The sequence below is a fragment of the Eublepharis macularius genome, chromosome 2, assembly GCF_028583425.1.
Source record: "Eublepharis macularius isolate TG4126 chromosome 2, MPM_Emac_v1.0, whole genome shotgun sequence".
NCBI lineage: Eukaryota > Metazoa > Chordata > Lepidosauria > Squamata > Eublepharidae > Eublepharis > Eublepharis macularius.
Window position 1 is genome coordinate 184,856,126 of NC_072791.1, and position 25,877 is coordinate 184,882,002.

A 25,877-nucleotide genomic window follows, 5' to 3' on the forward strand; every position below is an offset into this window, starting at 1 on the left:
AATGACAGATGCATGAAATCTGATTGATTATGTCTGCTCACCTGCATGGGCGTCCTCTGGCTCCACAGCAGCGCTCCCTGGAGAGGCCTCCTCCTCAGTTGGGTGCTCTGTCGCCTCCTCTGTCTCCTCCTGCGACTCAGCCTCCACCTGAGGCTCGTCTTGGCGGCGAAGAAGAGCTTTAAACCAGGCAAAACAGAACAGTGAATCACCACCACCGCATTTTGGAGAAGGGCAGAACATCACATCCTGTCGTTTGAGGGGCATCAAGATTGTTCCCAATAAAGGTCCCCCATCGCATGATGCTGACAAATTCCCTGGGCATTTTGAGCACACGGTTTATTTTTGGCTAGGATCATGCCAATCATTTGCTGTCTGCCCCTCTTTCTCCAAATTTGCACCTTGACGGTAAGCACAAAAATGTCTACAGCATAGCACTGGTTGGATAAGCATGTATGAAGGGAATTTGGAGGGTTCTATTTGCTGAGGGTGGCATTCAAAAGTCGTGTCATAATATGGGTGCTATTCAGTCTTATGAATCGAGAGTCTATCAAAACCAGAGATGTGCTAACATTAACACAGCAGGTGCGATAGTACTGGTTGTTCAAAGGAGTTTTGAATAAACTCGGGATTGGATTGAACCCGCCACCCTCGTAAAAATTGTCTCCACAGCACTCACCAGCATGATGGCGTTTGCTCCAGCTGGGTTTTCCAGCCGCTTCCCAAAGCCTCATCATCTGCGCGAAGTGGGGTGGCCTCGCTCTCTGCCTGGGGATACCTTGCCATGCCTCCAAGGAGTCAAAGAAGGCTGCCTTTACTCTTTTGAATTTCGAGCGGCATTGCTCCGTGGATCGCTGAAACCCCATCTCTCGCATACGGGAAGATACGCGGCCAAAAAGATGACGGTTAGGGAGGTGGGTGCTCTTCATCACCTGTCCCGCTTTTCCTGATCGTTGAATGATCTTCAGGAGCGTGTCCACCTCCGAATCCGTCCAGAAAACACCCTTTCCACTGGAAGCCATTATCTCAGCAGGTCGGTATGCCGACTGTGTTGTAACACGACTGGGCGCGCGCAGGCGATTTTGATACTTTCGAAAATCGGCCGGTTTTTTGGGCGGGAGAATCAAGACTACGGATACTCGGATGCACATTTTCGCTGAATCAAATACACCTTTCGTTTTTTTAGACCCTTGCTCAGCCACCTAAAAATTGAAGTGCACTTTTCCTGCAAGTGATCGCAACACTTTGACAGATTTTTGAAAATCATGATGAGTCCTGTGGCTCCTTTCAGAAAAACTACTTTTATTGTGGAACAGGCGTCAGAGAATCGATTGCTATTCCTCAGGAGCTCGGTATTCGAGAACTTGATTCTCGAAAGCTTATTCTACAATTGAAATGGTTAGTCTGAAAGATGCCAAAGGAGTCTTTTTAAGTTCTCCACCACAGACTAACACGGCCAACTCCTCCTCAACTAAGCAAATCATGGACACTGTCAATGTGGGCTGTTCCAGAGAACAGTACAGTTCTATTCTCAGCCAGGGGCAAAAACTTTATTTTTTTTTCTTACTTTGCAGTTGGAAAAATATAGTCTTCCAACAATTGAATAAAAGTCCTTGAGAAACATTGACTTTTGGGGACCGGCAGAATAATAAATTTGTTATCAGAGCACCCTTGTTAATTGATTAAAAGGACAACTTCTTTGTGAATCGCAGCCATTCCCAGTCCCCATGTCCGTGACAATTCCGTGTCCACTAGCCAAAAACACATATTGCAATCTCATGGAAACAGTATTAATGAAGAGGCGCCTCCACCCGCCAACCAGCCCTGCTAGGCGGAGAAGACACCAGCACATTTAACTCCAAAAGAACGATGTGGCTGTGTGGTCGATTCCACTTTAGGGGGAGCATTCAACCTGCTGAAGTGTGCATAGTGTACAACATCCTGCAGTCCTGGGGTTGTTGCAACAGCGAGTACCCCTCACCCTGTTTTCACTCATTTTTCGATACTCCCACATCCATCTTCACAGCAAAGGGCGGCCATCTCTTGACTCGCATGAGGTGTCTCTGTTCTGACTTAGAAAATCCTTTCTTTGGCACCAAAAAGCACACGGACAAGCATCAGATTTTTTAAACAGATAACAAGCTTTATGGTTAAGTTTTGCTACAGAAGAGAAAAACAGCTAAAGAGAGGCATTGTTAAAACACAGGTGAGCATTATTTTTTACCAAGATACCCATATCCAAAGAGAACTACAGTGGTGTGCGGCCAGAAGCCATATGCCGAGCCAAGGCTTCACGCACCCGCTTCCCTGCCTCAAGTTGCCCAGCATTAGAGGCAATGTCCTCCTCCTCGTCACACTCAATCCTGACTTCGGCTGGTGACTGTATTGAAGACAGGACAGGATGTCCCTTCTCTTCGCAGATGTTGTGTAGCACAACGCAAGCTGTCACTACAGAAACCACGTTCTGCTCTCTCACTTGCAGACGTCTGGAAAGACACCGCCATCTTGATTTCAGACGACCGAAACATCTCTCAACCGTGTTCCTAGCCCGACATAATCGCCGATCAAAATTTCGATGATGTTCTGCAACCGCTGACCTCCCGTATGGCTTCATAAGCCAAGGTCGCATGGGGTACGCACCGTCAGCAATAACGAGTGGTGGGACCAAGACACCATCCAAGTTGAGGCACGGATTTCCTGGGACAAGTGACCCGGCGTCCATGGCCAGACAAAAGGCAGAATGAGAGAAGACAAAGGCGTCATGATTTTTGCCGCTCCAGCCCACCTCTGCATCAATGAAACGTCCACTGGCATCTACAGTTCCCTGAAGAAGGATAGATGAAAAGTTTTTGCGGTTTCCATATTGGTCAGGACGACCTCCTGGAGCGCATATCGGGATGTGGGATCCATCGATGGCACCAATGCAGTGCGGAAAACCCAAATTCCGAAATCCTTCCATTACCTGTTAAAAGAACGAAAAGAAGACACACAAGTAAGCAAATGACAGTGCTTCACATTGATTCCATCCTCGCAGCGACCTTGAGGAACATAGACTCCGTTAAATTTTTAAACGGTTATTTTTGGTGAAATGCCAATTGCTATGAGCCCGTGGGGCCACGGGTGAATGTGTGGTCTGAAATTGAGAATGTAGGTTAGAAATTTGATTTCTGACAGGCGGGGGCAAAGAAAAGGAAACAGTCAAATCCCAGTACTGCCTTCATTGTGCGCTGAAAGATTCTCTGGCGAGCATGTTCATTTTTAAAAGAATGCCAACATCGAAAAGACAGCCAGCCAAAACACACTTCAGAGAAAAAACTGATGGCCGTGGACTCGCACAGCTGGCGTCAACCACCCTTTTATTTGTGGCCTGCATATCTCGCCCATCATAAGGAACAGCAAGCTTAGAAGGGGCAAGTGTTGGCCGAAACGATTCGGTGGACGGTATAGCGGCAGCACAGCACAGTGGAAAAATAAAAATTCTAAGCACTCACCAACCCAATGTCGGGACCGAGACAGACGATTTTGGAAAACAGCTCTACCTCCACGGCAAAACAGAATTCCATCAAGGAGGCTGCCACTGTGGAGCGTCCTATCCCAAACAGGTCACTGGCCACTTGAAAGCTGCAGCCATTGGCAAGACACCAAACCGCTACTGCAACTCTTCTTTCTACCGAGAGAGGAGCGCGCATGGTGGTGGTCTGGCGCTGGAGACGAGGGCGAAGAACCTCCACCAGTTCAAGAAAGGTCGCCTTTGTCATCCTGAATCGCATCATCCAAGCATGGTCATCCCACTGTTCCGACACTATTCTGTCCCACCAATGGAGGCTCCTTGGGCATACCCAATGCTCCCTTGGCTCCTCCAGCTCCGCCAAAACATACCAGCATCGTATCTTGTTCCTAGGAGGAGCACGGGCCAGGCGACGGAATGTAGAACGTCGGTGGCGAAAGAAAAGAAGCATTGCTGCCGCACGTCTACGACGGGACATGTGCCACCTGTGAAATAGCATCATGGATGTGGTGCATCGCAGCATCATCAAAACTACCTGTGCCATAAGGAACAGGATGGTTTCACGAGGAGCCATGATGTGCAATCCGAAAACCCACCTACTACCCACAGAGATGAAAACTCCACGGACCCAATATCAAAAGACATTTCAAAATTGCCCGCCCAAACAGGGGACCAATCACTGCAGACTATCGATGGCGGGAGGAGAAAGAGCCAATCAGCGCCAAGTACTGGGGTGCGGTTTCGACAGGATATGATAGTATCGTGTCGGTATACCGACTGCCTAACAAAATTTTTTTAAAAAAAAAAACCCCCGACTTTTCAGAGCAGAACCACGCCCCCAACCGTTCATTGCGGGTTTTATTGAGGGGATGTGAACAAGGTGTTGCGCGAAAAAAACGGAAGTCGGAAGGTGATGTGAACACGCGCGTGATTGTTGCGACCTCAGACATGGTGCAATGATATCGGAAAACAAGCGGGAGGTAAGGTAGTGTGGAATCGACCCAAGTCACTGGACATTGAGCACTTCAGGTCTGGACACTCGCGCTTGCTGAGGTCATTCTCTGAGTTGGATGACAAGGGCATCGGGTGGGCCCAGCTGCTGAGCTTGACGAACCAAAGTGGGCACCAGTGCCTCCCATAGCATGCTGCGGAAAGGGCCTGGGAGGGGCGGACGGACCAGCAGGAAGGCATGCACTGTGGAGACGAGGCAGATGGCCAGCTCTGGGGAGGCCCGTAGGCAAACCGTGGCACCCCGGTCCCGCTGGTCCAACTTGGACTGGCATATGATAATAGTCAACTTGTGCTGTGACAGTGTCACATCGCCGAGCTGCAAGGCCCGGCCCGAGGGGTCCTGGCGAGACCCCGCCACCAGCTCGCTGACTTGGAACGCCCCAAAGAATGCCAGGGCAAAGGCCATATGGAAAAGCCGTGCTTCAAAAGAGGACCAGCAGATGTCTGGAACCACCCGCAAGATGGCCCGTAAGATAGGTAGAGTGATGGGCCTCTGCTGGTCAGGGGTGCGAGGGGAGGTCCGACCCCACACCTCTATGGCTCTGCGGGCTGTGAAGCAGTCGCAGGGGTCAGGGAGCCCATAAGCCTAGCTGAAGAAAGAGATGGCTGACAAATCTCTCTGCATGGTACTGGGTGCGAGGCCCAAACCTCGCAGATGGGCCAGGTATTGTAGCACCAGGGTCGGTGATGCCAGCCATGGGTCCTGTGCCCCTGCCCTTGCTGCAAAAGCCAGGAACCGTGCTGCAGTCTTGGAATATGCTTGAAGGGTCGATGGTGCCACCGAGTCGAAGATTCCCTGCATTATGGAGTCTCGCCAATTTGCCACAGGCTCAAGGGGAACGGGTCGGGTGTGGGACGGGCCTTGGGAGCCAGAGCGAAGAACCTCTCCATCTGGAAGTGAGATAGTGCATCCACAATGCCATTATCCAGACCTGCTATATGACGGGCTGAGAAGGAGATGTTAGCAGCTAGGCAAATCAACACAAAATGGCGAATCCCTTCCTCCCCCCAGGGGTTCTGGTCTTGGTGCCTTGAGTGGGTGCAGAGACCTTCCTGTTACCAGCCCGCCCCTGCTGGGGAGCCCTCTTCACCCCCCTTGAAGCCCCAGCCGAGCTTCCCTGCTTGGTTTTGATGATGGGCGGAGGTAGGGTTAGCCCAAAGGAGCAGCTTCACCGCTGTACAGACTTTTTTCTTGTGGTGCTTGCAAATGGGCATGGGTTGACACTGTTCCCCTTTTTCCTTTGGCTGTCTCTTGCGCTGATCTTCCTTTGTGGATCTTCATGGTCCATTCTACATGGGAGGAGGGGCATTATAGCAAAGCATGCCTTATATTCCATTTTCCTTTACATTTGTGTTGGACTACAATATCCCCTTGGAATGCCAGATACAGAAGCAAATATTGTAAATGTCTTGGTGTGTGAAAGCGTAAGAGAGCAAATAAAATGGCAGCTATAACATCACAACCCTACTAAAGTAATGAAGGAGAGTAGTCAACATCAGTCATTACTTGAGACTAGAGGTGGGCACGGACAGGGAAAACACCATGGACCGCCGACCTGTGGTCTGTCATTTTCATGGACCACGGACCACGAACTTTTCATGGACCAGCCTGTTCATGGACTGGTTCGTTGGTTCGTGATCCATCACTTCTGGGGCCCTAGGACTGCCCTCTTTGCACTTGCAACAAGGCTTCAGCAGGCTCTCTTCCAGCCACCCTCCAAGTTTGGCCAAGATTGCATTTTGGAAGTCCGAGTTACAGACCTCCAAAGCAGCCACCCCCAGGAAACTTTCAGTAGATACTAGGAGTTGCAAATGCCAATTGACATACATTGGCTTGCAGCACCAAAGAGTTGCAATGAAGCAAAATCAAACAGAAAAGGGTGGGGGAAGAGCCCCCTCACTCACCACATGGACACCTTCCCAGCCATTGCCTAGGGAATTAATTCTTGCTGCTTGCTCGCATAGAGCAGAATGGGAGTTCTCTGGTTGGCAGGCAGAGCAGCTTATCAAGGTTTTGAGGGCTAAAATTGGTGTTCCTATGGCTGCAGAATGTCCACCCCTCCATTGCGTAGGGAATTCATTCTACCTCCTTGCTCGTGTATAGCATAATGAGAGCTCTCTGGCAGAGCTGCCTATCGAGTTTTTAAGGTCTGCAGAAGGTCTGCAGATGTTCCTTCTGTTTCCTAGGAAATAGATAGATCGAAGCCAGGATGTCTGGACTCATGGACCATAGACTGATGGACTGGCCCAAATGGACCAAATTTCATGAAAAAGGTGAGTCCCACGAACCGTGTGTTCACAAAACACAAACTGGGCTGGACCGTGTCAAATTTAGGTCCATTTTCTGAACCATGCCCACCTCTATTTGGGACCTCAATGAGATATATTATGATAAAAATGCAACATAATAATATAGGTCAAAATGCCTTTGAGGTGGTTTCTTTTGCTATTCCAACTTTTAACATAGTTAGAAAAGGGGGGGGGGAATGATTAGGGTCTCTGATGTATTTTCTTCAGAACATCATAAAATGAAGGTAGGAGATATATTGTTATTTCCTTGTAATTACTTTCCCTTTTCCATGGTGTAAATCTATAGAAAAAGATTTGTTCCTTCCCAGATGTGCTTTAAAGATGTTAAACGGTCTGAATGATGGTGTCTAATTGAAATTACTATTTGTAGGTTTTTCTGTTCAGATGGCAGGAATCAAGCTCTTTGATTTGCGCCAGTTTGTTTATCTGGCTTCTTTTTTTAATGACAAAAATGAGATTCCATGCTCTGGAATATCAGCATGTCAAGATACGATGTTGAAGAGCCTCAGTTTTTAAGGTGCAGGGAACAAAGGGTATTTAAAAATCACCCTGGCTGGTTAATACATTAAGACTTTTTTGGTCACATGGAAGGCAAAAAAGTGAAGTGAGCAACCAATAATAATGAAGAAAGGAGTCTATGAAATAATATGTTGTGATAGTAAGCACAATCTAACCAGAAAGCTTTTTGATAATAAACAATGTTATCTCTCTGGGAGGTAGACAGTCTGAAGTGCCAATAAAAACTGTAATTACACTCTCAACAGGAAGCTGCATTGCAAACGACAGCAAGATACTCTCTAAAACCCTGCTTAGGTACATTAAGATTGCAGGTCTTCATTATACGCACTGGGCCTCTGGGTTCTCACATTTTCTTTCAAATGCAAAAAGGGGAAAAATCTTAATTATAACCTGGACCAGGAGAAAAAGGACAGTAACCAGCTAGGAAGTTTATCTCTTTGCTGTACATTTTGTTGCTTTGGTTTCATTAAAGAAAGGCATAACTACCCTGTAATATGCTCTTCCATAGCTCTTCAAGTGATTGAGCTTTCATATGCCTGGTGTAAAATAAAAACCAGCTGAAATGAATCCCTGCTCATCTATTCAGACACTGAAATGAAGCTGTAGAACAGTTTTATCTTGTGCCCATGAAACAGTCCGGGCTTTTATGCTGATTTTAAAACAAATGACGGTACAATTAGATCTGAAATATAATTTTATCTAGCACCATCTAATTGTTGATACTGTTTACTTATATAGTGGCCTTTCCATGCATGGTGCTTTTAAAGAGAGCAAGAAGAGAGGTACCTTTCTCAAGGAGCTTACAATGTCATATATGACATAAACAAATTAACAAAGAGAGCGGGAGCAAAGTAAACAGGAAAATAATATCAATCAGAAGTTTAATGGCATTCCAGCATCAGCTTTTGTGAATCAGAGCTCACTTTATCAGATTCATCAAGTGAACATCCGTAGCTGAAATATTTATCCTGAAAGTTTCAAGCAATAGGAAGATGAGAGTGGGGAGGGATATCAAGAGAGCCCAGCTTGAAACAATAGTCATCCAGAGTGGGTGAGAAGGACCACTACTATGTTCAAGGTGGGCAGAGTAGAATTGACCTTCAAGGAAGCTGCAGTGTGAAACGTAAGAAATAATAACGAATAATGAAGGACAGAGCCAGAGTAGGGGAGTGATTAGAATGTCAGATTAGGACCCAAAGATCCAAGTTCAAATTCCCATTCATCCATGTTTTGCTTAGCTTTGAACCAGTCTCTTTCTTTCAGCCTAACTTAACTCACAATGTTATTGTGGGGGCAAAATGGAGGAATGGAAGACCATACTCTGGATCTAGCCAACTTTTTGGCTCTATTTCATCCAGTTCCTCTCCTTACTACAGATCCTGTCCCACACAGGCTTTGTAAATGCAGGCTTATGATCCCTCCAACATACCCTTTTTTGGTAGTCAAAGGGAACCCATCCTTCCATTTTCACCACCAGAAAATCTGGCTTGAGCCAACCCCATGTTTGCTGCCTTTAGTTCCTTAGCGAAAGAGCAGGATGAAAATGAGAAATGGCTATTTGGTTCACCCAAACGCTGCTCATGAAAGTGGTTAGCTATGATAGTTAAATGGATGAGTGAGGTTCATAATTGTACTGGCCTACGGGTTCCTAGTACCAGGGCCAGAAGATGGTCAGTCCAAGGCTAGGACTCCAGAGGTTAGGCAAGTCATGGTAATTCAGTCCAAGGTCAGGTTTCTGACAATCAGGCTAGGCAAAGTCAAGCAGTCCAAGGTCAGGCTTTCAGGAAACAGACATGGCATGGCCATGCATGCAGTCTCTTGCTCGGGAAGGATCCTGCAACTACTCCTCATCATCAGATAGCAGCTGGCTCTGGCCCAGGAGGCATGCATATTGCTTCCTCGCCTGCAGTTCAGTTCTCAGCTTCCGTCTATGGCACTCTAAGGGTGGAGGTAAAGCTGGAGGACTGGGGCCAGCTAACTGGGTTTCACCTGCTGTATCAGAGCTGTAGGGTGTCAACTCTGCCCCAGCTGTTAGTTGTGCCTGCTGATCAGCATGCTGCTGGTCAGCTTCCATTAGCTCTTCTTTTCCTGAGGAGTCCTCAGCTTCTGGTAGTTCGAGGCTGGCTGCATGGGGCTCCTCTTCCCCTGAGGAGTCCTCACCATTACAGGATCCTGGTTGACTCATGACAATAATCAAAAACTAATTACAAGGCAGATGTGGATCTAATGCACCTTACCCTTTTGCTGCTGCTGCATCTATTGTACAGAAGGCAAACTAATGAGGTGGAGGGATAAACTAGCAGCAAACCTGACCGGCACTATTAGACCTGAAGGGGTGCAAGACAGGTAGAGAGGGAGGAAAGAGAGAAATTCTTGAGAATTTCACCCCAATGAGGGCAAGGGAAAGTGGCAGAAAATGTTGTATAGCTATATATTTGCCCCCCCCAAGTTGAAATAAAAGGCAGACACAAAGCTTGGGTATAAAATTGGGCCACTTTATTTATTTCAACATAAACTGTCAATATGGCAAGGGATCTAACTAACCAGTGGTACAGGTCAAGCCCTGGGGTCACCCATGACCTCCGCCTTGACCTGTCTGGGCGAGCTCCCACTGCCATGGGGGTGAGCCATACAACACGTGGCTGTGACCCGACTGGCCAAGCAAATGGTTCCCCCTCCAAGCCTACAGCACCTTGCCGTACAGCAGAAGGGCCTTACTTGTACAGGGGAGCCACGTGGCAGTCTGCCTTCACAACTGGCTGCCGTGGAGCCACACCAGTTGCTCCTGACAGACCCCAATTCCCCACCAATGGGGATGTGCCAAGGGGGTCACCGTCCCGCTCATTTCCCCATCCTAACCTGCCGGTGGCCAAAATATTTACAGCTCCACCGTACCAATTACTAGGACTCCATCCTGCAGTACAAGGTAGGAAAAAAACACCTCTCCTTATGCCAATTGGAAGAGGAGCAAAAAATTCCTACCTGGCCCTGATAAACAGCAACCAGCTAATCCTGCACTGCTATAGGGAGGGTGGGCGGGCCGAGCAACAAAGACAACCGTGTGCTGGAGAAGGGCAGAGCAGGCAAATATGCCTTTGGCTCTGCCCATCCAGCAAATCCCTCGGATGCCTAGGAAATGCCCAACTGCCTTTCCTTCTTCCAGGGCTGCAAACGCGGCCCCTGTCCAAGCTGCAGTGCTGCCGTCCACGTGGGCCGAATAATCTGTGTAATCTCCCCAAACAAGAACAAAATCCATGGAATGTCTTTTATTAGGACCAACCAAATTGACACCAAACATTTTGCAATCTTTTGAGGTCACTAGAACTTTTCTTCCAGCTGAATGCTTCAAAATTTAAAAATAGAAGGGTGAAAAAAACCCAGATTTTTTAGGCCGTGGTGTTGTTTGCCCTTGCATGTATCCTCTGAGGAATGCAAGTGGTCAACTGGCTAAACTTTATTGCTGACATGGAGTCACCTTACAAGACATTCTCTGACAGGCTGATTTCACTCCTTGCTGTCCATTCTTTGTTCTTTCACAGAACAATACAGAAACCACCCACCCAAGATTGTCCCAAGTAAGAAATTCAGTTCCTCAGCAGGCTATAAGCAATAGGAAACAGCTTATTGTATTTTCATTGACATTGTTTGATATTAGCGGTTCCCAAAGGCGACAGAGACATGCAAAGCCAAATTAGGTTGTTCTGAGAACACGGCATTTATCCAGGTCTGCTTTCATTCTGACAATTGCCTTTCTTGATGGAATTTAGGTATCCTTGAAGCAGAAAAAAGTTGTATGGCCATATTGGTCCATGTGAAATTCAAAGAGAAGAATGAAATCCAAGTAATATTTTCTATTAAGACCAACCAAATTATCAGAAACATTGTGCAAGCTTTCAAGCTCAACAGAACTCATGAGTGTTGTCTAGAAATGTTTCCCCATTGAAATGGCCCCCAGAGTAGTTTCCTGATATGAGTAGCTATCATTATGATACTGAATTACGTAACAAAAATTTCTAATAGGATATAACACCCTATTTGGAATCTGTTTTTTAAAAATGAGATGGCTTGCAGAAAACGAATGCGCATGCCATATCCGATCAATTAGTCTGTAAGATGTCACAAAATTCTTTTGTTGTTTTCACTGAAAAAGACTAACAGGGTTACTCCTGTGGAATTTTATCCAAAGACAGGAATTCATGTTATATATCTCTCTGCTTTCAAGACTCCCCCCCCTTCCCAATCATTAGAAAAAAATAAACATTAGACACCAAAAAAAGAAAAAGCTAATTCAGAGTCGGATCTAGCTCTTCAATCGTTAGTAACTGCCTGTCTTAAAGGCCAATTCTCACAGTCTGTTAACATTTTAGAAACAACACAAGTTGACATTTTCCATAGACTGGCAGGTAGCAAATAGCCTCATAGATGGGCCAATGCATCAACTACATTTTGATCACACACTTTCTCCAGTGACCTCAGAGTGATGTATATGGGTTCTCCTCTCTCCATTTTAATCTTAAAATCACCCTGAGAAGTGATGAGACAGAGAAAGGCTGCTTCTTTGTGGAGATTTTGCTTTGAATTCCCTTCCCAGTCACAGCAGATTTAAATTTGGTTTCCACATGACATCATGGTGTTTCTGCCAATCTTTTGAGTTTTCCCTGAGTTTGCTGCCATTTTCTTGACCCTTTGGCAAATAACTTACATTTTTGAGACTGGGTCTATAAAGGTGATGCCCTGATAGATAGATATGCGGTCCTGAACTGTCAGTCAGCCTCTTGGTTTAAACTCTGCAAGTGCAATCATTCTATAGCATCTTACTTAGTGAGTATTGCAAACTACAATCTTAGAGCAGCCTTCACATCCCTACTGTTTGAAACAATGCCAACCGCAGTTTTAGCAGGCCGCTACTCTAAAATATCTAAGGACCAGCACTTTTGTCCCTGTGGAACATCCGCAATTGAGGACATACCTCATTATATTCTTAATTGCCCGTCGTATGCCCAACCTATGACCAAATTTCTTTCTGAGATGTTGTCTGACCTTTGTACCCACTCAGATTCCGAGAAGATCATAGTTCTACTACCTGATTCTGATTCTAATATATCCCACAAAATGGCTTTATATGCCCTGGTTGCAAAAAAAATACAGGCTAATGCTGTGCTTAAGGGATTAAATTAACACTGAATATTGTGGATTTTTACTGTTTTTATTAACTGTGTTTACTTTTATTATCTTATCTGAATTTGGCAACTGAAAATGGTTTATTGGTTTTATTTAGTTTTAAATTTTACTCTTTTGATTATGTCACATCAATTTTATTCAAACACGTTTCTGTTTTTATTCTTGTTATTCGTGACTTAGCCTATGGCTAAACACAATAAACCTTTACTACTTACTGCCATTTTCCTCAAACCTGTTTAGTCTTTCCTGGAACACTGTATCCAAAGTAGGCTCCAGAAAGTAGAAAAGAAGGTGTAGATTTCCCGATTTGCCCACTTACATCTGGTGTCATTTCTCCTCCCTCTCATCATTTCCATCACTATCATGGATGAGCTTTTTGCTGTTTTTAAGACTAGGGCCGTGGCTTTTTCCCCACTCACTTCATATGTCTCCGTTTCCAAAGTAGAAGCAGGCAATGGTTGTTGTGGGTTTTCCGGGCTGTATTGCCGTGGTCTTGGCATTGCAGTTCCTGACGTTTCGCCAGCAGCTGTGGTTGGCGAAACGTCAGGAACTACAATGCCAAGACCACAGCAATACAGCCCGGAAAACCCACGACAACCATCGTTCTCCGGCCGTGAAAGCCTTTGACAATACAAGCAGGCAGTTTGGCTTCCGTTTGTTCAGCGTCTTTTCTGAGAACGGAATTTACCACTCTTTACTATGCTGACTAAAAGACAGATATACTGATATCCCAACTATTAATAGGTTTTAAAAAGGCAAAAGGCTTGCTAGACCTGATGTGGGGCAGAATGGCAGTTGGGAGGGGAAAGAATGGAGTAAATCTTTTTGGGAAGCAGCAGCAATCAGAGCACAATTAGGAATCATCCAATGCAGAAGCAATGAAAGGGCTATTTCCCCTGGCAAATGCATTCCCCATGCCATTTTCCCCTCAGTTGAATTCCAGCTTTGGACTTACACTAGATTAAGAAAAAAAATACACGCTGTTTTTCTCCCCAGTGAGTACCCAACATGGCCTGCAACATTTAAGAAGGCCTGTAGCATCTTAAAGAAAAGGAAAAGATGGAAGAAGTCTTCCCATATTTTAATGGAAACCCTAGTAGGCAAATAATACACAAAATCCTCATGCGGAGTCAGTCCTCCCACATATCCCATCACAGAAAAATTAACTTGAGGGGAAAGTGGAGATATTTCAACTTCAGAGGTTTTTTTTTTGTAAATCATGTACGGGAAAGCATTTACAGAAACATCCTTACAACATAAAAATGAACAGATCCTCAGATCAGTGACTAGCCTGAACATGTTAAGTGGCTCAGAATAATAATCTCCATTATTCTGCGGTTTTAGGAATTCATAGGTTTGGCTTGGAGCATGAACTAAACAGGAAGGGAAGGAACAGTCTTTTCCTCAAGATCGTTCATGACTGTAAAATTCCCCCTCCCTCAAAACTTAGGAGCATTTTCAGGGTTTTTTTTTTTGCTTGCATCATGTGGGCCAATTAAAAAATGATCTGGCCAGCTTTCTACTCTGATCTGTGTCAGTGGAATGGCATTTAAATATTTTGACTGAGATGCAGAGGAATATGTGAGGCAGAATTTAGCCAACTAATACAAAGAATGGTGGTCATATTTTGAAATGGTTGCTGTTGTCAAAGTGGGAATTCAAATACTGTAAGAAGAGTGCTTAACATAATGCTGCAGTGAAGCAGACATTTTCCTTCTAAAATTCTAATGCACAATAATGACTGAAAAGAAAGGGGTAATTTCAGACAGTGGGGTTAAAATGCTTTTCTGGAATGCATCTGGATCCTCTTGGGAACAAGCAAAAAGATCCCACCAGGGACCACTTCAAAGGCCATTTCCTCATGGCTTAATTATCATGCAAGAGCTTACTTTTGTAATGTATGATTTTGTATGATTTTGACTGCTCCTAAAATGAACAAACTGCACAATGTTTCATTTCTGATTTTCAATTTATACTAACCTGGTAGCATGCAGACTGTTCACTTTGTTGTATTTTCCTTTGTGTCCATTTATTCAAGGACTTTCCATTTCTTCATATCTATGCCATAACTAGAGTTTATTTGTGGGTTAGATACAGGCTCGGATCCACACCTTTTCCACTGGTGGAATGGTACTTCCACTGGTGGTGGTGGGTGGGGGGGAAAGGACTTTTACTGATTCTGCCTCCATCTGCACACCTTTGCATCCTTCCCAACAGCGCTCAGTCCTCTGATATATGGTTGAAATGTTTGAATGGTTTTGAAGACTGTGCATATCTGGATCATCTACAATAAAATGTTATCAGTGCAAGCACCCCCAATGTGGTACTTGTGGGCACCATGGTGCCTGCCCATAGATTTCCTGGGCAGGCACCATCTGCTTATTCCCCAAAGCATCTCTTTGCCAAAGCAAATAGCCAGTCTCATCTTTCCTCTACCTCATTGAAGCAGGAGGTGCACCAGAAAAACCTGGGAAGCACCACTTTTTTGTCTGCAGGGAACAGTCATTCAAAAACAGCTCTGTCCAAAAGTGCCTACAGGCTCCACAGGTTTGGGGACACCAGTGCATGGTGTGCAAGACTAACAAAAAAAAGCCCCTGGAAGGAAAATCAGCTGGTGTTAGTCAATGTTTTGGCTACTGTTCTCCTGAAACTATTTTGTTTCTAGCATTACCACACTGCTTCATCTGTCCTTCATAATATTCCATTGTCTCCAGTAATCTATAGTCTATCTACTTTCACTATTCCAATTGGTGTGAGAGCTAGTTTGGTGTAGTGGTTAAGAGTGGCAGGACTCTAATCTGGAGAAATGGGTTTGATTCCCCACTCCTCCACTTGAAGCCAGCTGGTTGACCTTGGGTCAGTCACAGCTCTTTCAGAGCTCTCTCAGCCTCACCCACCTCACAGGGTGATTGTCATGAGGATAATAATAACACACTTTGTAAACCGCTCTGAGTGGGCATTAAGTTGTCCTGAAGGGTGGTATATAAATCAAATGTTGTTGTTATTAATCCATCATTCTATTGTTATTGAGGTCAGTTAAGGGGACATTGAAATGCTGATTGTCTTCTTACAAGGATAATTATGACTGAGGAAAATGTTCAATCAATTACTTATTTTTCTTAAGGGGCAATAAATCTTGCTAGTTACAGAAACAAGGAAAAGTTTGCTTAAGACAGAGGTCTTTCATAATCATCGTAACATCTATTGTATTAATAATGGAAACTGGCAACATTTAGAAAATTGAGAAAAAAGAATCATAAACACATGGGTTTGGTGGCCTTATGGCAAGGGTATGCAACCTTTTTGACTTAAGTACCCAAGTCCCTGGGTTGTCTACTCATTAAGATGTTGGAATGTTGGCAAAGGGAATGCGAAAGTAGAGGAATGGGCTTGGCCAGACATACTGGGAGGTGAATGGGGCTTCCAGTGTCATATAGTCTCTCCTTAGTCCCTTGACAGGGAATCAACCCTGCATATCAAGCAAAGAGTTTACCTCTGGAGGGATGACCCCCACCCCCGTAAAAAAGTCTCATGGGCGCGCCCTGTTGAGTCACTCTCTGAGTTTGAAACGACAGAGCCGTCTGAGTCAGAAATGTCTGAGGATGAGAGCTATAGGATTCGGAGCCTTAGGAGCAGAGCGGCAAATAGGGACCCAGCGGGTCGTTTTTTAGGGGGAAGCCTCCCACGACCTTCACGTCAGGGGAGGCGGAAGACATAGTTCTTAACATCTCGAACAGGCAGCTTACCAAGCTTGAAAGGATTGTGTTGAATAAGGGGCTAGGATTTGTTCCGACTCCCCATTATGATTCTTTCAAAACAAGAGCTGATGTATTTAAATTGGCGAGACTCATCAAATTAAAGAAACTGTTTGGCAAACCTGGTGCATCTGGCATGTCTGTTCTTCGACACAAATCTTCCTTCACACCTGACATTCATGACCCCCTGATTGATGCCTTTGAACGAGTTTTACTCAGGGACATTGAACAATTGGAAACTGATGTGGGACGCCCTCGGTTTAACATTTCTAGATTGGAAAGGGAAGCTATTAGGAATCTTTATAATGACAGGAATATTGTAATAAAACCCGCTGACAAAAGGGGTAGTATTGTGATACAAAATACGAACGACTATCTTTATGAGATTGATAGACAGCTTTCTAATAGAATGGATTTCATGCCTATCACACACAACCCTTTGTCGCAAATTCAGCAGATCATTAAAATCGTGGTTGATGAGGGCTTGATGAATTATGAGATTGATGATCAGACACATAGGGCTTTAATCAACCCTGCACCTCGCACCCCTGTGTTTTATATGCTTCTCAAGGTTCACAAGGAGGGCCACCCACCACCAGGACGCCCCATTGTGTCCGGCTCAGACTCTGTGTTGGAACCACTAGCAAAATTCTTAGATTGGTTCCTGCAACCATTAGTAGAAAAGACCCCAGCTTATTTAAAAGACACCATGACCCTTATTAATATGCTGGAATCTTTGGATATTTCTAAGAACACCTTTCTCATGACATTGGACGTGAGTGCCTTATATACATCCATTCTGCATAAGGGAGCCCGGAGGGTAGTAGAGCATGCTCTTTACTCCAGAAGGGAACAACATCCCAGTACCCCTTTTTTGTTGGGCTTATTAGATATCGTCTTAGAACGAAATTACTTCAAGTTCGGTACTCAGTATTATTACCAGATTAAGGGGGGTGGCAATGGGGTGCGCTGCGGCCCCCAGTATAGCCAACTTATACATGGTATCTTTAGAGGAAACATCGATTCTGAATAAGCTGGCCAACTCCTTCTTTAATTACATCATCTGGTATCAGAGATACATTGATGATGTTCTGGTCATTCTAGAACATGAAAAATATGCGGAACCCTTAGCTCAATGGATGAATAGTATAGATATAAACATCAATTTCACCTGGCAGGGCAGTACCACGTCTGTAAACTTTTTGGATGTCACCATCTTCAAACTTTCCGCCTGCTCACTGGAAGTCCGTCCATTCAAGAAACCCATCGATAGATCTTCATCGATGTATTTTGAGTGCCTGTGTGCACCTTTACATTGCTTAATTTGTGGATGCCTACGTTCTTTGACTTCCTTTGAGTGCCTATGTGCACCTTCATATCGTTGCACCTTTATATTGCTTAATTTGTGGATGCCTGCGTGCACCTTCACTGTTGGATACTTTGTATATTTATATATATTTTTGGATGGAAGTGTTATGTATTTTGCTGCTTAATACGTTTGAATTTTTGTATGTTAATCTGGACATATTTCATAAGACACATTAGATTGAATATATATTTTTGTACATTACCATTAGATGACTGGTGGTGATTTCTTCTCCATATTTTCCTGTTGCTGCTAGTTCACTCCACCGGAGAAAGCCCCCCTCTTTCCCTTCTTGTATCAAGCAAAGTAGTCTGGTGTGCTGCTATTCAGCATCTGTGTTAAGGGTTGTCTACCATGGTGAATGAGTTTAATTATTTGTGGTTGGATGGTGGTGTTTTATGGTGCATTATGGCTTTTGCATTGAGTAGATTTACTCTGCTTTGTAATTTATTTTTTAATGTGCAAGATATGATATTGATGTAAATTGCCATAAGATCCTATTGATTAATATATATTGCACCATTCCCTTGTGGCTCAAGGTGGTTTACAATTAAGACATCCAAAATAGAGTACCCCATTAACTCCCCTCCCCAAGAACATTCTTGTAGTTTAAGCTGCATGAAAAGTCCTCACAAATAAAATGGACTTAGAACACTCCCTAACGATTTCTACAGATGGTGCCCCTCACTTTCTCTAGAAACAACTAGAAGGTGGCAACCAGAGGACTCAGTTGGCACATGGGGACATCTTGGGGGAGACAGTTGAAAAAGATGAGCATAAACATTTTACTAAAATAGATTGCCATCACTTGTTTATATTCCAGAAAAGACACAACCCTGCTCTTGCTTCATGTATGCTGAAGGGCAAAGTGTGGAGGTCCTATACATGCCCAAGTAACAACAACAACAGCAACAACAATAACAACATTCAATTTATATACCACCTTTCAGGATAACTTAACACCCACTTAGAGCGGTTTACAAAGTGTTATTATTATCCCCACAACCATCACCTTGTGAGGTGGGTGGGGCTGAGAGAGCTCTGAGAGAGCTGTGAGTGACTGACCCAAGGTCACCCAGCTGGCTTCAAGTGGAAGAATGAGGAATCACTCTTCATTCCGTTTCTCCAGATTAGAGTCCTGCTGCTCTCAACCACTACACTATGAGCCAGATCAAGGAAGAAGGGTTGGGGCTGCGGCTCTGTGCTTTGCATGCAGAAGATCACAGCTTCATTCCCTGTATTTCCAGTTAAAAGGATCAGGTAGTAGGTGATGCCAAACACCTCTGCCTGAGACCTTGAGAGCAGCTGCCAGTCAGGGCAGACAATACTGACTTATGGTCTGACTTGGTATAAGGCAGCTTTTTCTGTTCAAGCATTCAAGCTGTGTTCATTGAATAAGAACTGCTTGCTTTCTCTGGCTGATTCTGCACACGTTGGATAATGCACTTTCAATGCACTTTATCAATTGTTTGAGGTGGATTTTTTGTTCCGCACACAAAATCTGTTCCAAATGATCTATAAAGAGGATTGGAAGTGCATTATCCAACGTGTGCTGGATCACTTTCTGATTGTTAATGGTGGACTGGCTTCTGCACAAAAGGCATGATCCTAAAATTGAACTGAATGGCCTGTGCTATTGGGTTGCTTTCATGCTATGTGAAAATCCCTCTCTGTCATAGCCTGATTTTAAACAGCTCATTAAGTTATGTCCCCTTGATTCAAGGAAGCAGAATAATTACATGATTCAGCATTAGGAGACAATTTCCTACATTCAAGTTTGCGCCTCTGTTATTTCAACATTTAAACCAATTAAAAATGAACTAAGTGATTGAATAGTTGCTTTAAATGTGGTAGAAGAAATCTGACACTCCGATTGTAGAGCCCTTGATGAGTATGTTCAGTTACTAAAGCAACCCGCAGCTGGTATTTTAAATGTCAAATTAATGAAATTTAGTGGATTTGTGTTTAGTGATGTAAAAGTCTAGCAATATTTTCTAGATTACAAAAATAACAACATCTCACATTGGTTGAGTTGTCTTGATGGAAGTGAAGTAAGTTTTTAATTATCAGCAATTATCATTTAGGGAGATTTTCCATTTTATAAAAAAATTAAAGAAATAACAAGAAGTCTACTGTGAACCATAAGGGAGGATGCAAAGATCAAAATATAACATTTGCGCTGGGAAAATAAATGACTTTATGGATCTCTGGTGTTAAGCCGATTACCGACCAAAAGCACAGGATACCAACATCTGCATGTCACAGAGAAGTGTCTGCTAGAGTAACTGCAAACTTCTCCCATCCAATTTGGATCAGGAGAACAAAGCAAGAGTTAACCCTTTCTTGCCCAGCTCTCATGATCTGACCACTCCCCCAATTGGTACTTTTTAGGGCCAAAATGTCAGGAGATCCAATCACAGATTTCCAATAGAACATGGAATTTGACTGTCAGTAAAGAAAGAGCATTTTGACTTTTAAATGGACATTATTCTATCTTCTGATTGACCACAGATCATCACAGAAGTCTGTAGGGCTACCCCTTTCTTTCACTAGATGCAAGTATTGTAAATATAGCCCAAACAAACAGTAAAAAAGTAAAAGAAAAACACAATAATCTTTTTGCTAACATGACTACACAAAGAAACTTTAGAGAGAAACAATTACTTAAACAGAGACAGGTTACAGGGCATCCTAAGCAGAGTTACACATTTCTAAGGCAATTTATTTATTTGTTTACATTATTTATAGTCCATCTTTCTCCTTGGGACTCAAGGTGGATTACAGAGTGTAAGTCAATGTGATCAACAGTTGGGGCATTCAATAATGAACTTAGAAGGTTGTTTGGAGCTCTGCTTATGATGTCAACCATTTTGATGACTGCCACTGTGTCTTTTCATGCCACTATGATTATTGACATGGCTGTGAATGCCTTTCTGTGAGCAGCCAGTCTCTATTAATGTTTACCTAATCTAATAACTATACAAAGCATGGTGTGTGTGTCTTAGGACAGAAGTCAGACTTTCATGTGTTTGACATGGCATGTTTATTATAACCCAGAGCCAAGCTACAAGTGACACCTGACACAGGTTGGACACTTGTCAGCTTACCTCATGTTTTGATGGGAAATGTAGGCATCCTGGTCTTACAGCTTGGCTCTCCATTTAACTGAAGTTTACAGAACCCCCCCCCCACACCCAGTGGAGGGGAAGGGGGGATGCCCGGTGAGAGCCCGACGCCTGCACTCCCCTCCCAACCGCATGTTCTCCCTCTCATAGACTGCGGCTGTGTACACTTCAATTAAATGGAGAGCCAAGCTGCAAGACCAAAACACCTACATTTCCCATCAAAACTTGAGGGAAGCTGACAAGTGTCCAACCTGTGTCAGGCGTCACTTGTAGCTTGGCTCCCAGGTTCACTACTGCATAGATTTCTGCTTTTCCTTTTCCTTCTCTTGGGAGATGATAGGATCAGAGAACTTGGATGGATCGCACATATACTTCTATCCCTCAGGTCCCCCATTATTTCCTACCCATCATAGTGGGTATATGCCATCCTGAGATTTATTCCTGAGATGTTACTACATTTAGGATAGTATAAGCCCGGTCAATATTTGAAGGACACTTACACTCTTCTCGTGGATGGACCTTCATCTCATACCATGTAATAGTTATAGGGGAGCTTATGATGTACAAGTCTCTGGGGTTTTAACATTACGATCAATGCAAATTTTGAGCTTCTGATCAATTTTGGATGAAGAAAATAGCTGTCATGTCCTCAAAAGAAGAAAAGAGATTGGCAAGCTACTTCCACAGTAAACATTTAGCACAAATCTGTCTATATAAAGCATACATTCTGTCTATATTTGCAAAATTCCTGAGGTTAGAAGATGAAGCTTCAGAGTTAACAATATTGATTAATTGGGGTAACAAAGGTCAAGCTAATTTTTCACTTTCTCAAAAGACTTCAGTCGTGCACAGCAGCATTACTGAAAATTGTTCCAGAGTTTTAAAAAAGGGAAATAATTAGAAAGCAGAATGCAATGAAGCCCAAGTGCAACCTACTCAAAACATCACTCAGGAAAAGGTTAATGGAAGCTTGATTTCACACAAATACTGTGTTTGTGTGTACGTGGGGGAAAGCAATTATTAAGGGCAAAATTGCGCAGAATGTACAAATGATGAGCACTTTCATTGCAACATCACTCCAAAAAGGTTAATTGCAGCTTGCGATGAAACTGATATTTACATAGTTTATCCTTCCTTTATATTCTGTTCCCTGAATAGATCTATTCTTTCCAAAAGGATAAGAGGATTTTAGTGTTGGGGGGAACAAATCCAGTGATTAATTGGAACCCTTTACATTTTCAAGGGTGGATGCACTGGTGTTGACTCCATTGTAAAAATAAACCAAGTTCTATAATGAGGGGAGACGTATCTCAGTGTGTAGCATCACAGAAGGCCTTTTCAGTCATGGTGCTCCTATCTCATATATCAAAAGAGTGTGCTATCCATGGCCCTCCCAATATGCACGATGGATCTATTGTGTGAATAGGACAAACATACATATTTTCAAGGTTTGGTATGCATTAATATGTGCCCGTAACAAATCTGGGTTGTCAATTGCTTGTACTGAAGCAGAAAAATACACACAATACCCTATTCACATAAAAAAGTAATTCTGCATACTGAGGATCACGCACTGCACACTGTCCTAGTACATGAGGTAAGAGCGCCACAATCGTAGAGACTGAATAGAGCTTAAGAAAGAAGTTTGTGAATATGTCTGTTGGAAGGAGCAGGCAATTAACTTCAAGTTTTAATAAGCTGTGGGAAATAAAACCCCAATGACGCTGCAGCCCAGAGAATTGTCTAAGAATCAATTCACATTGAGAGTCACTCTACTAATATTGTGGTTTAGTGTGCCACGTGTATCCATTCCCCATGGATCTTTTTTAGTTGCTGTTTCATTTAAACAGGTATGCTTAGCTCCTTCCTCCTGTTCGTTGTACTGTTCTGTTTCCTCCTGTTGGTTGCATTGTTGTTTTTACTTTCCCTTTGTTGGTATATCAGGAGTTGAGTTGAGCCGATTCTTTTTCAGTTCCTCTTTCATTTTAAGCACCTTCAGAACCCAACTTAGAGGCTCTCCTTTCCTCTGTTTCCCTGTATGACTGAAGCATAGGTAATAATGTAACCTTCCTTGAGTCCACATCGGAGATCATATCAATTATCACTGTTATATTTCGGAACCGACCCAGCCCTCCCCTCCCTTTGCAAGCTAACTATTGTTCAGTACTTTGAAAGTAATCCAGGTGGACAAAGCTTTATCATTTTATTATTATATATATGACTTCTCTGAGATCTAATTGAATTTTCCTCTTTACAAAAGAGGAATTGATTCAAAACTGACTCAAGTTCCCCCAAAGAGAATCGAAAAGGATTGCTGGATTTCAGAGAAATTTGGCAAAAAGGAATTAAGAGAATTCAGCTTAAAATCTCTAACTTCCCCTCCATGTTTTCATCCTATCAACTCCCATCCCAGTTCCATTTCCTCAGGGACTGTCTCCCATCTCCTTTAGAGCCATATTGGACGACAGATATAGCCACCCTAAGCACAAAACAAACTTAAGCAGCAAAATAAAATAGCAGCAGCAGCAGCAGCAATAATAATAATAATAATAATAATAATAATGATGATGATGATGATGATGATGATGATGATGATGATGATGATGATGATAATGATAATGATAATAGTAACAACAACAAAACAACAATAATCATTTATAGTTTGCCTTTCTTGCTGGGCCTCAAGGTTGATTATAATACTTTTAAATCCATCAGTAAACAGATTACAAAATCTGATATTTGAATCTAACAACAAAGAATTAAGTATTGAGCCTTGTGCTCATAGTGATTTCAGCCAGGCAGTGATTTCAGCTCATGCGAGTAACTTTATTGCAAATACTGTATATGAGCGCTCCTGAAGGAGCCAGATATATACACCCCAAACGATGCCCACTTTTAGTAACCCCCCATGATAACACAGACAACTAGGATCTTTCATTTTCATGTGCTGACAAAAGTTAACATGTATACAAGACTGCAATTGGTTCATATCCCAGAGGAATGATTGGCTGCTGCTAACCCTATTTTGCAAAAGGATTGTAGACCTGAGGAGCCCCGCTTTACTCAAAGCTAGCCCAATACATAACAATTACCACTAAGATAAAAAATGGAGTTGGCATGGAATTGTAGAACAGAGCAGAAAAAAAACCCCAAACAATGCATGAAAACTTATTTGTTTGAGGTAACAAGACATAGCAGTGTAGGAAAGCCTTTATTCCTAATAAAAGTCACCTCTTCAGCAGACCCATTGCATTGCAGCTTTTCTCCTATGAAAAGAAACCCCTTCTGGTGCACACTTTGCAAAAGGATCGAAATCCAAATAGCCTCAGGCAGACTATTCCCACAATGTAGCAGCCTCTTCAGAGAATGTGAGTGAATGGACAGTTGCTGCTTTAACCTGCTTGCAGGCTGACACCTTCAGAAAGCTTTGATCAGATGAGCAGAGGTGTTGCAAGTTGCAACAGAACATAGCAGGAGATGCAGTCCTGCAGGTTTGTGGGTTCAATGCCTTTAAGAGCTTTGTCGGTGACAGCTAGCACTTCAAACTTAACCTGGTAACTGGTCAATAACCAATTGATATATCTGTCTGCAGAAAGGGAGTGATATGCAGGTTCTGCTTGGCACCTACTAGTAGCTAAGCTACAGCTCTCTGTACCAATTGTATTGTCTTTAAGGATAGACCCATGCAGAGTGCATTACAGTAGTCTAACATCGAAGTAACCAGCAAAACAGCTGATTGTTAAAACTTCTTTGTCTGGAAGACCAGCCCCCCTCCTCACTCTAGCAGAAACCATGTTAAGTAAAAACCAAAGAGCAATATGCTTATATGTTCCAGATTCTTTCTACAACTCCCTTCATGGAAAGGGATGCTGAAGGACAGGCATACAGTAGCATACGGACACACAGCGCTGTAAATTTCCCTTCCTGTTATTCTTGCCCCATTTTTCTGAAAAGACCAGCAGAGAAATTTTGCCATGATAAACTTACTAGAAAAATATTTAGTATTACAGTTAAAGATTAGTATAACACTTTTCAAGGGTCTCAAATGGAGAAAGACCATCAACCCGTAGTACATACATTAGAATATGGTTACATAGCAAAGGCTGAGCATCTTATGAAAGTTCAAAGTCACTTTAACAATGGCAAATACAAAGTGCCAAGTGCAAGAGTAAACATCACAAATTTCCTGTATAGATAAAGTGCCTGTGCCTGAAACTTGACAACAATATTGTCTAATAAGTAACCATAATACTGTACAGAATCAGTCTAATTATTGACGGTGCAGAAAAATACAAAGATTCAAATGATCCAAGGTAACAATTTTGAGTAGTATTTGCTCTATTTACAAAAATACATAAAGAGCACAGGTGGAGGCATTGTCACTTCTACAGGAAAACAGACACACTATTCTACACCAGATTCCTAGACAGAAAGATGAGCACATATAGCTGCATTGTACAGGGTCAGACCATGGGTTTCTCAAAGGCAGAATGGTCTACTGTTCTGGCAGTGGCTTTCCAGGTAGATGCCTTTCACATCATCTACTTGATTATCTTTAGACTGCAGATGCTGAGGTTTGAACCTGAGACCTCCTGCATGCAAATCACTGCTTATTGTCTATAGTGCTTGCTAGTTTCCTCGCATCTGCCTTGGAATAAGAGAAACTGTCCCTGAGAATTTCATCCCAATCAGATAGGGAAAAGAAATTACAACTGGAATTGAATGTCCTTGAAACCAAATTGGACTGAACACTGAATACAAAAGTGACAATGAACATGTGTAACAATAAAGAAAAAGATTTTTTTTTAAAAAATGTAAATGAATAAAAAATTAATATAATATTTGTCGTGCACATCCAAAATGGGGATTTGCAAGGGAAAAAATGGGAATGTGCATTCAGACAACACATTCAACATAAAGTAATAGAGTATAGAGTATTGATTACAACATCAGAGCCGCAACATGCATCCCATTTATGTTAGTTTCCTGAACTAACAGATGCTGATAATGATGCAAGAATCTTGCATCAGTCTCTATATTTAGCTTGCAGTGTCTTATTTTGCCTCTTTCCTATAGAAGAAGCTAATAAGACAAAAACAGTATAT